Raw genomic sequence first — 11,249 nt, 5'->3', positions numbered from 1 at the left:
CTTCCTTCATAGTAATGCCCCAGTGCTCCTTACCAGTAACTGGAAGAGGTGTACTTTTTCTACTCTGGGCCACTCAAACCTCTGGAGCCCATGACCTAGTGCCTAGGGACCCATCTGGCTTCTGCTAGGAGTTGATCCCCAAACATAGGTATGATGGCACCTTGGGGAGGGCTGGCAAAGTCACTCCAGTATTCAATGAGCTACTAATGTATACCTGTAAATAAGGCAGTATTGCTTTAAAGAGAAATTAGATGGGGTAAAGCCCATTGTTGATAAATTTTTGGCCACAGGATTGCCAGTGTCATGTCAGTTCCCGTGTTCCCGTACAGTACACCCATTTTACCAGTAGTTGTGCCAGTGGGAGAATATTGCCTAGTACAAGATCTCAGGATCAATAAAGTAGTGGAACCTATTCACCCCTTAGTAATCAACCCTTCCACCATCCTTGCACAGATCCCAGGAGACCCTACTTGATTCTCCGTCCTTGGTCTTAAGGATATCTTCTTTTCTATTCCTGTAAGCCTTAGCCCCCCAAGTTTGTTTGGCTTTGATTGGGAGGGTCCCCAAATGTGACTTTGCCAACAGTATATTTAGACTGTCTTGTTCCAGTTTTAAAGATAGCCCTTATCTGTTTTCAAGGCTCTTAGTGAAATTCATAGTGTATAATTGTATATAGCCAGTGGAATACTAACCCAATTCTGGACCAAGAAAACCAGACAGTTGCCTACTTTTCCACATGACTAGATGGCGTGATGCATGGTTGCTGAGTGTCCATGAAAAATAACTATTATGGCACTCAGTCTAGGAAACTTCTAAGATAACATTGAGACAAAAGCTCCCAGTTCTAACTCCACACCAGATTAAGGCACTATTAGAACTCAAGGAACATTTGTGGGTGACTGGAAAAGGTTCACTGAATATTGGGCCATTCTATTGAAAACCCAGACATCCTCCCTTCAGTTTTGGACAGTTCTTTAAAAAGCACCATCTTCCTAACTAACTAACAGATATGACACAAGTGAACAAACCATGCCCAGAATTATGTGAGCCATCCTCATCTGAGGGAGCAGCCACTGACAGGCAAGGCAAGCGTATGGGTCACTGAAGGCAGCAGTTTCATAATGGGTGGTGTTAGGGCAAGTTAGGCCACAATTACCCCAACTCAAGTCTTTGAAACAAAGGGACCCTCTCCTGATATCTTACCCCAAAAGGTAGAATCTGTTGTCCTCACTTGGGCTCTCTTCACTTACCAGAATCAAGACAGTAACATACATGTACACACACGTATATGTAGAACTGTCCCCAAATCCAAAGATTATCTCAGCCAGTGCCTTCCAAGAGGCTATTTCTAACATCTGGTCTATTTACTGACTACAAAACTTCCAAGCTCCTCCAGCATGTTTCCCACCTTGGAACTTTCCAGTAGGTTCTCTAGGAATATGGAAATAAGATTCTCCTGCTCCCAGGATAATTGTTTGCTGAAGGTTCACCAGGATGACCAGGTTCTAATCAAGACCCTGGACTAACACCTCCAAATAGCAAGCAAGAATCAGCAAAGAGAGCAAGACACACCTTCTTCCTGCCATTACATCACATCCTGGCTCCACCCCTATGTGGGTGTAGCACTGACACCTTCAATCCAAGCACTAGACAATGAACCAATCACAAATGCACAATGCAAACTCATGAGGCATGGGGGCCACAGACATAAACCATGACACCAGCCCATGGCAAAAGCTTAGAAAGCAGCAAAAATGTGAGTTTTAGGAACTCCTATTCCAGTGTCTCAGAAGGTCCTCTCATGTCTAGGCCTGTATCCTTCCACTTTTAGGGGCACAGTGTGAGATATAGGAGAAACATCTAACTCCTTTCTCTGGTACTAGCAAGACAGGGTTGCAGTTTGGCCCGTAGCTATTATGCCCCTCCCTCTTGCTTCCTTTTGTTCCCCATTGGGCACTGGAGAGTTGATGGAGCAACTTGCCTCTGAGCTCAATGTCTTCTTGAAGTTGTTTCACATTAACTCTCCAGACCACCCTGATGGGAAGTACAATGTGGCTAGTTAGCCATGTTGCCCGTCCCACATTCCATGCTTTGAACTACTGCCTCTCTGAAGAAAAGACAAAAGAAATGCCCATACTGTGGTACAGATCAGGGAGCAATCCATGCCCATTCTTTAACACCTTTAAACTCTGAAGCCCCAGTAAAGTAAGATGATGAACACAGCAAACCCTCTTGAAGATTCTCAGGTTTTGGCACCATCATTTTTTTTCACTACCATTTTTTATGAAGATGTGACAGGTGTGAAATAGCCAGCATCTCTCCAATGTTGCATTGAATTGCCACTGTGACAGCCGCAATTGTCCTGGGCACTCCCTCATCTGTTTGGACCAATCACAGGCTGGCACTTGTACTTATAAGCAGGCTGAATTTGGACCAATCACAGGGCTACAGCTGTTTTAGCCCTCCTCTCACAGCAGCATTCCCCACATTTCTTGGATTAGTCCAAAAAGGACTCCTTCTAGGGTACTGCCTGACCCCACCCCCTCATTCTTTTGCAAGCTTTATGGTCCTGTAAGTTTGCTCATGATTTATTTCTTAGATTGCATGGGTGTGTGAGTTCTGGACAAGGAAACAATGCTGGAAGATGGACATGAATACAATGAAAGAAAATGCTTAGGTGTGTGTGTGTGTAAGATGGTGTGTACAGCAGGACAGAGTATATATAAGTGTCTCCCAGCTATAAATGCTCAAATTGAGAATCCAGATTCTCAAATGATATCCAGCCCAAGGACTGCATCTTTCTCCTATGCCTAAACACTGCTCTGGGACCTTTCTTAATACCTTGAATTCCTAGAGACCAAGACCCCGTCTTGTTTTAGGAAGTCCTCCCCATCTGGTCTTATGATCTGAGTCCTTCTCCTGACATAAGCACAAAGGAGGGGGAGGTGCAATTTTCTGACTATCCCAAGGTAAGAGTTACTCACTTTTCCATTAGAGGGTACACATTTACTGGCAGTTTCTTAGCCATTGCTTCCTGAGTACTTTAACTTCTATAGGTACATTGGTGGGCCAAATGTTTTTACAAGTTTTTATAAGTTCTCTTTCATCTGGAGTTCAAGCAGTGTAAGCAGTGATGAACACAGTTCTTATTCTTATTTTGTTCTAAATATATTACAGCTTTTATTGAAATCTCTTAGACTGAGGTGTTATTAAAATTATTTTATTATAAATATTTCAGGAAATGCATGTGTTAATAGTTGTACTTAATATTCTCACAATGTATATTAAAACACAATAATATATCCATTAACGTATATAACTAGTCAAAAATTTTAAAAATTCTATTGTTAAGAGTTTACAGGTTCATAGGATTGTAAGTTTAATCTTTTGGTGTTTTAGGGGCAGGATCATACTATGTAACTCAGGCTGTCCTTGAACTCACTATGTAGCCTGGGAGACTCTTAGACAAATGGTGATCTTTCTACTTCAGCCTCTGAAGAGCTATGATAACAGGTATGTGCCAGCACACCAGGCCTACAGATTAATAGGATTTCCTATTTTCAGAAATTCTTTTTGTCTCAGCTACTTAATGGTCATAGAATGCTTTTGTGTTTATGTCTGTCCATTCCGATCTGGTAGGTGAGCTGTATGAGTTAGCGTGAGTTTGAAAACACTTACCTTCGCTTTTAGTCTTGCGGCTTGGGGAAACTAACAAATAGGTTTCCGCCTTCCCTGCATGCCAGAACCTGTCCTCCTGCCTTTCTCAGTAGCTTGAAGGCTTGGAAACCAAGGTCCTATCTTGTTCTCAAAAGTTATTTCCCATCTGACTTTCAACACTCTGGTCCTAAACTCAAGACGAGGGAGAAATAGGCAGGATTGCTTCATTCTGCACCAGGAAGTATTGGTCTCATATGCATGAGTCTTGGTGAAGCTTTGGCTGTTTGCTGCAGACACTGTTACCCAGTGCTGAGATGTCTGTCTTTCAGCACTATATACTTTCCCACCACTCTACATACTGCTCTATCTGCCAGACTAGAACAGAAAACTATACTTGCAGCTGCTTTTCCCATGCCACCGACCCAGGGTACAGTTTAGAGCTAGAACAAATCTCTCCTTCTGCCCTATCCTACTACCCTGGCTTGAAACAGATGTTTATGGCTGCCAATAAAAACAGTCTTGCAAAGTCCAGAGTCCCTTTGCCTCTGGTACTTAAAGACCAAGTTGTATGAGGGAGCCTCTAAAGAGAACAGTGCAATTTGCTGTCAGCTCTACTGAGCCACTCCTTCCCCATGGCTCCTGAGCCTGCCCGCATTGCTGTCTGATCTCTTCTCTCTGGTCCATCCATCCTTCTCTCCCATCACGGCTCCATAGTGTAAGCCTGATCCAGCAGACCAACCATGGCTCTTATGTTCACCTTGGTTCTCAGTCAGGTAAGCCATCCAAGCTGGATTGCTCATGGTCCATAACTTATTGAAGAATAGGTTTGATTCTTTTAGCATCTTAAGTCCCAATGGGATGAGGACATCTTTGTTTTTGGCATCCTCCCTGCTTCTCAGAAGCCTTTGACTGTGTCCCACAGTCCCAGTGCTATGGGGATATGGAGAAGCATTAGGGCCTCAGTCACTGTGTAAAATTGTTATAGCAGCCCTGAACTGAGAGCAGGCAGCTAAAGGGCAACTGTGATACTGGGAATGGGACTCAATGTGCTTTTTAGATAATTAAATTAAATGATTGTCCCAGATGGCGGTGGGGATTTTTAGGCAGGAGTAGTTTGTAGCAGGGCATGCAGATTCTTGACTTGGTTATTTGAGTGGAAGGAGACACTAGTTAGCATATGAAGGGGCACCAGGTACCCAGCTGTGAATATGCTCAGTTAGAAATAGCTGTATTTATGGAGAAAAGTTTCCAAATATCAAAGTGAGGAATAACCTGGGATCTGATATATTCTGGGAAGAAATCCATTCTTTTTTTCTTCTTATAGTTCTGTCATCACTAAGGCTGGTGCATCGGATGCTTGGTAATTGGATAAAATTTTCAGAGGCAGCTGGAGCTGCAGTAGACACATGTTTCTGAGTACTCAGTATCCAGCCTTGAAAGTTTTAGTTGACTGTTCATCTTCTCTCTTTTTGCATCTGTCTACCTATACCTGTTGCAAGCAAGCTAAGAAATGGGAAACATTTCCTTGTTCCAAAACCAAATTCTTAAAGTGTTACTGGTAGGAGAGATTTTCACTTAAGCTTCTCACGTTTTCTTTTTCTAGGGCAATAAGGAAATGATTTCAGGGACTGAAGAACTATATTGTTTTAAACTCCCATTTCATCCTCTGCTTGTAAACTTCGCATGTCACAACTTCTCCAAGTGTCCTGCAGGACATTCTCTAATGTCCTGCATGACATTCCTGACAGGGCTGCAGTGAGGTGTCCCTGGCCCTGTGGCAGTGTGGCATGTACAGCAACCCAGGGTGTGTGCCCGCCAACAGTTTTTCCTCTCTGGTCTTCAGGGGAAGGAATATTAAAGAGTGGAAGGAAATACTAAAGAGAAGAAAACTGATATCATGAAGAGCTGGCTGGATAAAGAGAAGCTCTAGACCACATTCCCACAACTAGGCCCCCCTATCCCTGAGGGCAGCCCCAGCAGGGCCTGACTGGTTTAAACTGATCCCATAAACCTGACCCAGGGGACAAGCGCCTGTCTGTGTGTGTTTTGTTAAGGGGAGACTCTGGAAAATAAAAGCGAAGGAGTGAAGGGAATGACTCAGGAAGATAAGAAAGACACAGAGTGGGTGAGATAAGCAGGTACTACTGTAGGCAGCTGAGACTCAGTCCCAGCTGTGTACACTACAGCTCAGGGCTGTCCCCACATCCACTGCCTCCTGCTCCCACTGGCGAGGCATGCCTCCACAGCTGTCAGAATTCTGGCTGAAAGAGTTTTCAGCGCGGTTAGAAGACAATATAAATTAAAGTGGCCTTTATTTTAAGAATGGGGAGAGAGAAGCCCTGACCACTGAGGTCTGGCTTTCTCTCTGCCAGCACATGGTGTAGGGACATATGTATAGCTTAGGTTTGGGGTGGTGTCTAAGGGGCATTACTGATGCACAGGTAGCCCATTGGAATTCATTTCATGCCACAGGTAAATTGCCTAGGGGCGGGGAAGGTGACCTTCCGCCTCTCAGCCTCCCACCGATGCAGTGTCCCATTTAGGGCAAAATCCTTTCACTGGCCCCTGTGGGCTACCCTTCATCTGGGCTGTGCATATCCAAAGAGAAGAAGTCCCCAACTAAAGGCAGAGGCCAGCCCCTGGCAGAGCTGTCAGTGAGTGAATAAAGGGCCTGGCAACCGGGGAGTAGGCAGTGAAGGGCCGGGTTTCAGTGTCTGCTACCCAGGACAGCAGATCAGAAATCATACTGCATAGTTGCTTTTCAGTGAAGGAGACTCTCCTTGAAAATGCATGGAGAAAATACATTTCAGAAAGGTTTATCAAACATGCTTAGAGTAAAAAAATAGTTGACAGTAAAATTATTAGAAATTCTACTTATTTGGAAATTAAAATGTTGCCTCCAAAGCACAAGCACACATCACAAATATGTAAATGCATATATCATAAATCACTACATGTGAATTAGTCCAGAAGTTCCCCCTAAGAGTGGGCTTCATTAGCTTGTGGATTCTCTGAGAAGAAACCTAGTCATTATAGCTGGTAAAGATGCTTTACACCAAGAAATAACTGAAATGACAATTAAAGAGGTCAGTGACTACCGAAAGCAAACAGGGTTCACCATCCATTAATTTTGGAGCCCACACTGTACTGTGGTGAGCATGGGGAACACTGTACAGGGCAAAGCACACAGGTGCCATCCTTAGGGAATGAAAGTGAAGATAAAGCCATGCCAAGAAAAATGCAAAGAAAAGGAAGGTAATACAATGTGACAGTTAATCTTGATGTCAGCTTGATTGACCTGAGAGGCCTAGAAGATTCCTTAAGCACCCTTTGGGTGTGTCCAGGTGGGTCAAGGGGATGCAGCCCTGGGATCCATCATTTGGTCCTGGGCCCCTTCCAGACGGCTCTGTTCTTGCTATCTCTGCTTCCCGGCCATGTGAGCTGAGCAGCTCTCCTCCACTGCATTCCGCCACCAGGAAGTTTCCGCCTTGCAGCCACCAAAGAGCGACAGAGACCTCTGGACACAGGAACTTTTCAAAGTAAACTTTTTCTCTTTTAAAGTTTATGTGTCAGGTATTTTGTTCCAATGACAGAAAACTAATACACACATTTAGCTTTAAAGCACCATTCAAACACAAAATTAGAAAGTGATAAAAATGCAAAAAATTCAAGAAGATATCTCATGATATGAATGCACTAAAGGGGAAAATATAAACACTGTAAAGTCTGTTTGTCAAAGGTAGGGAAAAAAGTAGATTAAAACACAGTAATAATAAAGAAATAGCCAGACATGGTGGCACATCCTGAAATCACAGCACTCAGGAGGCTGAGTCAGGAGGATTGCTGTGAATTCAAGGCCAGCCTGAACTTCATAGTGAAACTCTGTCTCAAAAAAAACAAAAGTAAGTATATAAATAAGGAAATACAAATGAACGTTTAACCTATAGGGAATACATATGCTACTATGTAGCATTTACAAGACACAATCACATACATGAAGCATAAAATTGCCAGGCCACTGTGGGGATTTTATGGTTATTAATCCATACCTTGGTCACTGGATAAGGATTGTAAGCAACAAAGGTAGAAAGAGCAATGATGAGTATTTTGTGAGACATGGACAGCCAGGAGGAGAGCATTTGAGTACAGAGATCTCCACTGAGAAGGGGTATCTTTGTGTACGTGTGAGGTAGTAAAGACTGAATTCAGGGCCTTGTGTTCACTCTGCCACTGAGCTACATCCTCAGCTTTTTAAAACAATCTTTAAAATTTGGAAATAGCATTTTGCTAAATTGTTGAGGTCTGTGCCTAGATCCCCAATACCACAAGCAGGTGCATGGCAAAGGCTTAAAGGAATGTGTCAAGTGGCATGGTCTTTAGGGCTGCAGGAGGAGTGAAATCCTCAGCAGAGGTCATAACTCTGCTAGCTGGCCAGCTGACTGACCTTACGCAGCCCGTATTTAATCAGAACAAGCAAGAAGTTGAGTGGAGAATGGAAGAAATCTGGACAGGACCTTGGGAGGGGTTCAAGGACCCCTCAGAGCAACAGATGATGCTAATTAAGGAAAACTACCAGAAAGTCGCCAGGTGGCTTAGCTGTGGCCTGTCTTGCTTCCTGAGGTGTCTCCTCATTCTCAGTTCAATCAAGCCCAGGCCACACCACAGCCCTGCATGTGTGCACGTGTACTCAGCCCCAACACTCTCCAACCCTAAATTATCTGGGCTGGCCTCAAATCTGTGATCTTTATTCCTCAGCCTCTGGAGTAGCTAGGATTATAAATGTTAAGACCCATGCTTCTTGATAATTTACATCAACTCTCAAAGATGTGTTTTTCACACCTTTAAAGTAGGAATATTAATACTGCGCATGGGGTTGTTATAGCTCAATGGTAGAGTAATTTGCCTAGCATTCATGAGCCTCTGGATGTGATATCCAACTTTGCAAAAAAAAAAAAAAAAGTAATTTTGAAATACTGCATACTTCTCAGGATATTTGAAGACTGAGTGAAATTAATGACATGGAATTATTCTTTAAAATGTAAGGGTGCTGGGTGTTGGCACACTCCTGTAATCCCAACACTTGGGAGACTGAGTCAGAATTGCTGTGAGTTCGAGGCAAGTCGGGCTACAAAGTGAATTCAAGGCCAGCCTGGATTGCATAGTGAAAAACAAAACAAAAATCTTAATATATAAGGGGTATGTGAGTGCAAGTCTGGGGTTTAGGAATGAGAGCAAGATGAAATCCCACCCATGTACATCATAAGCTCACTACTGCCCCAGAAAGGACACACAGATACGGACTTTGCTGAGGGATCCCTTATGTTTCCTCCTACAGGCCAATGGCAGGTGACCAGGCCATATAAACTTGCGCAGCCCTTCTTTGGGAGGACACAGTGTTCTGCTTGCTTTCTCCTGAGACAATTGCAGAGACCAGGGAAGTGAGGTTCTTCAAAGATTGCTTCTCTACTGTGGTCCACCTCTCCAAGGATGGAGAAGACCAGAAACATATGCAAGAGCCAGCCTATCGAGGGAGAACTGCACTGGTGAAGGACTCCATGGCACATGGGCCTGTGTCCCTGACTCTGAGGCACATCACCCTTTCAGGTGCCAGTCTGTGTGAGTGCTGGCTCAGCTCCAGACTTACGATGGGGAGGCTGTCTGGGAGCTGCAAGTGTCAAGTCAGTTGTCTATTTCTGAGAAATTGTAACTTAATGGCACCATCCTGGATATTTTGATGACTTGTTAAATTTAGACATTTTGAATCTTATGTCATGCAGTTAGAAGACAGCATCTCACAGACTCTGTTCTGTTGTGTGTACATTATGTGTCATTTCATCTGTGTGTACACTTATAACCAACTCCACATCAAGGTATAGAGCAATCCCTCCTCACAAGCCTGCCTTTGCTCTCATTTTACAGCCATGCTCATGCTGCTTCTTCTATGACTACGCCAAACTGCAGCAGTGATGAATCTGTCTTTATCTTCATAATTTTGTCGTTTCAGGAGTGTTATATAAATGGAAACATACATATACAAACCTTTATTAATGTATGATTGTATCCATTAACATTAAATCATGCAAGTTTGCAGTTACCTCCCCAAATGGTGGCCTTTCTGCCTTTTAAAAAAATTCTTTGTTTCTTTTCTACCTTTCTTTCTTTTCTTCATTCTGTCTGTCTCTGTCTCTGTCTCAGTCTGTCTGTCTGTCTGTCTCTCCTCTCCTTAGGATTGAACCCAGGGCTTTTGCCCTAAGCTATATATCCCCAGCAGTTTTTTTTGTGTTGTAGAAACAGGGTCTCTCAAAGTTACTAAGTTACTCAGGGTTGGCTTGAATTTGAAACCTTCTTGCTGCAGTCTCTCAGAGCACTTGGATTACAAGTCTGCACCCTTATACCTGACTCTGAGCTGCTGACCTTAACAGTGTTCTCCTTTTCCTTCTGTGTGGCATAGTTTTCTCATCATGTGTAATTTCCTGCAGGCTGTTTTCAGAGTACTGTTTTCTCCCTTGGGGTTTGACTGGGTCTCACAGCAGACATCAGCTGAGTTGTTGTGGCAATGGTTGTTGCTGGCTCCCTGGGGGAGGGGAATACAGGTTTCTTTGACTTCAGAGAAGGAAACTCCTTCCCCGCGGGCTCACATGGTCTCTCTGCCTGGCACGGCCACACTTCTGTCCACCACTGAACCTTAGCATTTCCCCAGTCACTCCCCAGAGGAATGCCTGCTCTGGAGCTGTACTACTTCTGTCTTACAGAGCAGCAGGTGAGGATGGGCACCCGTAACCTACCATCCTGTACCCCTCTACCCATGTGTAGCTTTTAGGGATTGAGTTTCACTCAGCATCAGACACTTGAGTTTCTTTCAAGTTGCTTGTATGAATTGTTTCTCTGATTGTTGAATAGTATTGCAAAGTGCAGATATACCATAATTTAAACACTTACCTACAAAAAATCATTTGGGTCTACAAATAAAGCTTCAACAAATGTTTATTTGTAGCTTTTTGTGGACTTAAATTTACACTTGGCTAAAATAAATGTCCTTGTGTACTGCTTCATTTTAAAATGTGTATTTTTAGTTTTTAAATGAAATTTCCACCCAACACTCTGGGAAGCTGAGGCAGAGGTATCCTGAATTCAAGACCAATCTGGGCAATTCAGCAATTTAGTGAGATGCTGCCTCAAAACTAAATAATAAAAAATTTAGGGGGCTGGGGATTTAGCTTAGCAGCATAAGCACCTTCCTTGCAAGCAGGCGGTCGTGAGTTAGATCGCTGATACCAATAAAAAGTTAAAAAAAATTTAAAATGACTGTGATGTTGTTCTGTGTGCAATCCTCAGTGCTGGAAAAAAATTGACAAACGTTTTTCCTGAGTGACTAACTGTCCCATGTATTTTATATTCCTACCAGCAATGTATGTGTGTTCCAGTTTTCAAATCTTCATCAACTTTTGATATTGTTTGGTATATATATTTTACATTAATATACATTTAAGACGAATAGCATTGTATATATTTATCATGTATTGCATGTTTTGAAGATGTATACAAGGAGGAATAGTTAAATCTAGTTAATTATCAAAAGAACTACCTCACAT

The 11,249-nt window shown here is 43.1% G+C and overlaps 1 long non-coding RNA gene across 1 annotated transcript; it reads left to right on the top strand.

The window, feature by feature from the left end:
* Positions 1 to 2,773: 2,773 nt before the first annotated feature.
* Positions 2,774 to 5,631, top strand: LOC134476155 (uncharacterized). The gene is made up of 3 exons (XR_010047693.1): positions 2,774 to 2,969; positions 3,400 to 3,513; positions 5,501 to 5,631. It is a non-coding gene; the product is annotated as an uncharacterized LOC134476155 (long non-coding RNA).
* Positions 5,632 to 11,249: the final 5,618 nt, after the last annotated feature.

Source organism: Cavia porcellus, unplaced genomic scaffold (assembly GCF_034190915.1).
Source record: "Cavia porcellus strain 051 isolate PalLab524CR breed Dunkin Hartley unplaced genomic scaffold, mCavPor4.1 scaffold_1, whole genome shotgun sequence".
Classification (NCBI taxonomy): Eukaryota; Metazoa; Chordata; class Mammalia; order Rodentia; family Caviidae; genus Cavia; species Cavia porcellus.
This window is presented reverse-complemented; position numbering and strand designations above follow the sequence as displayed.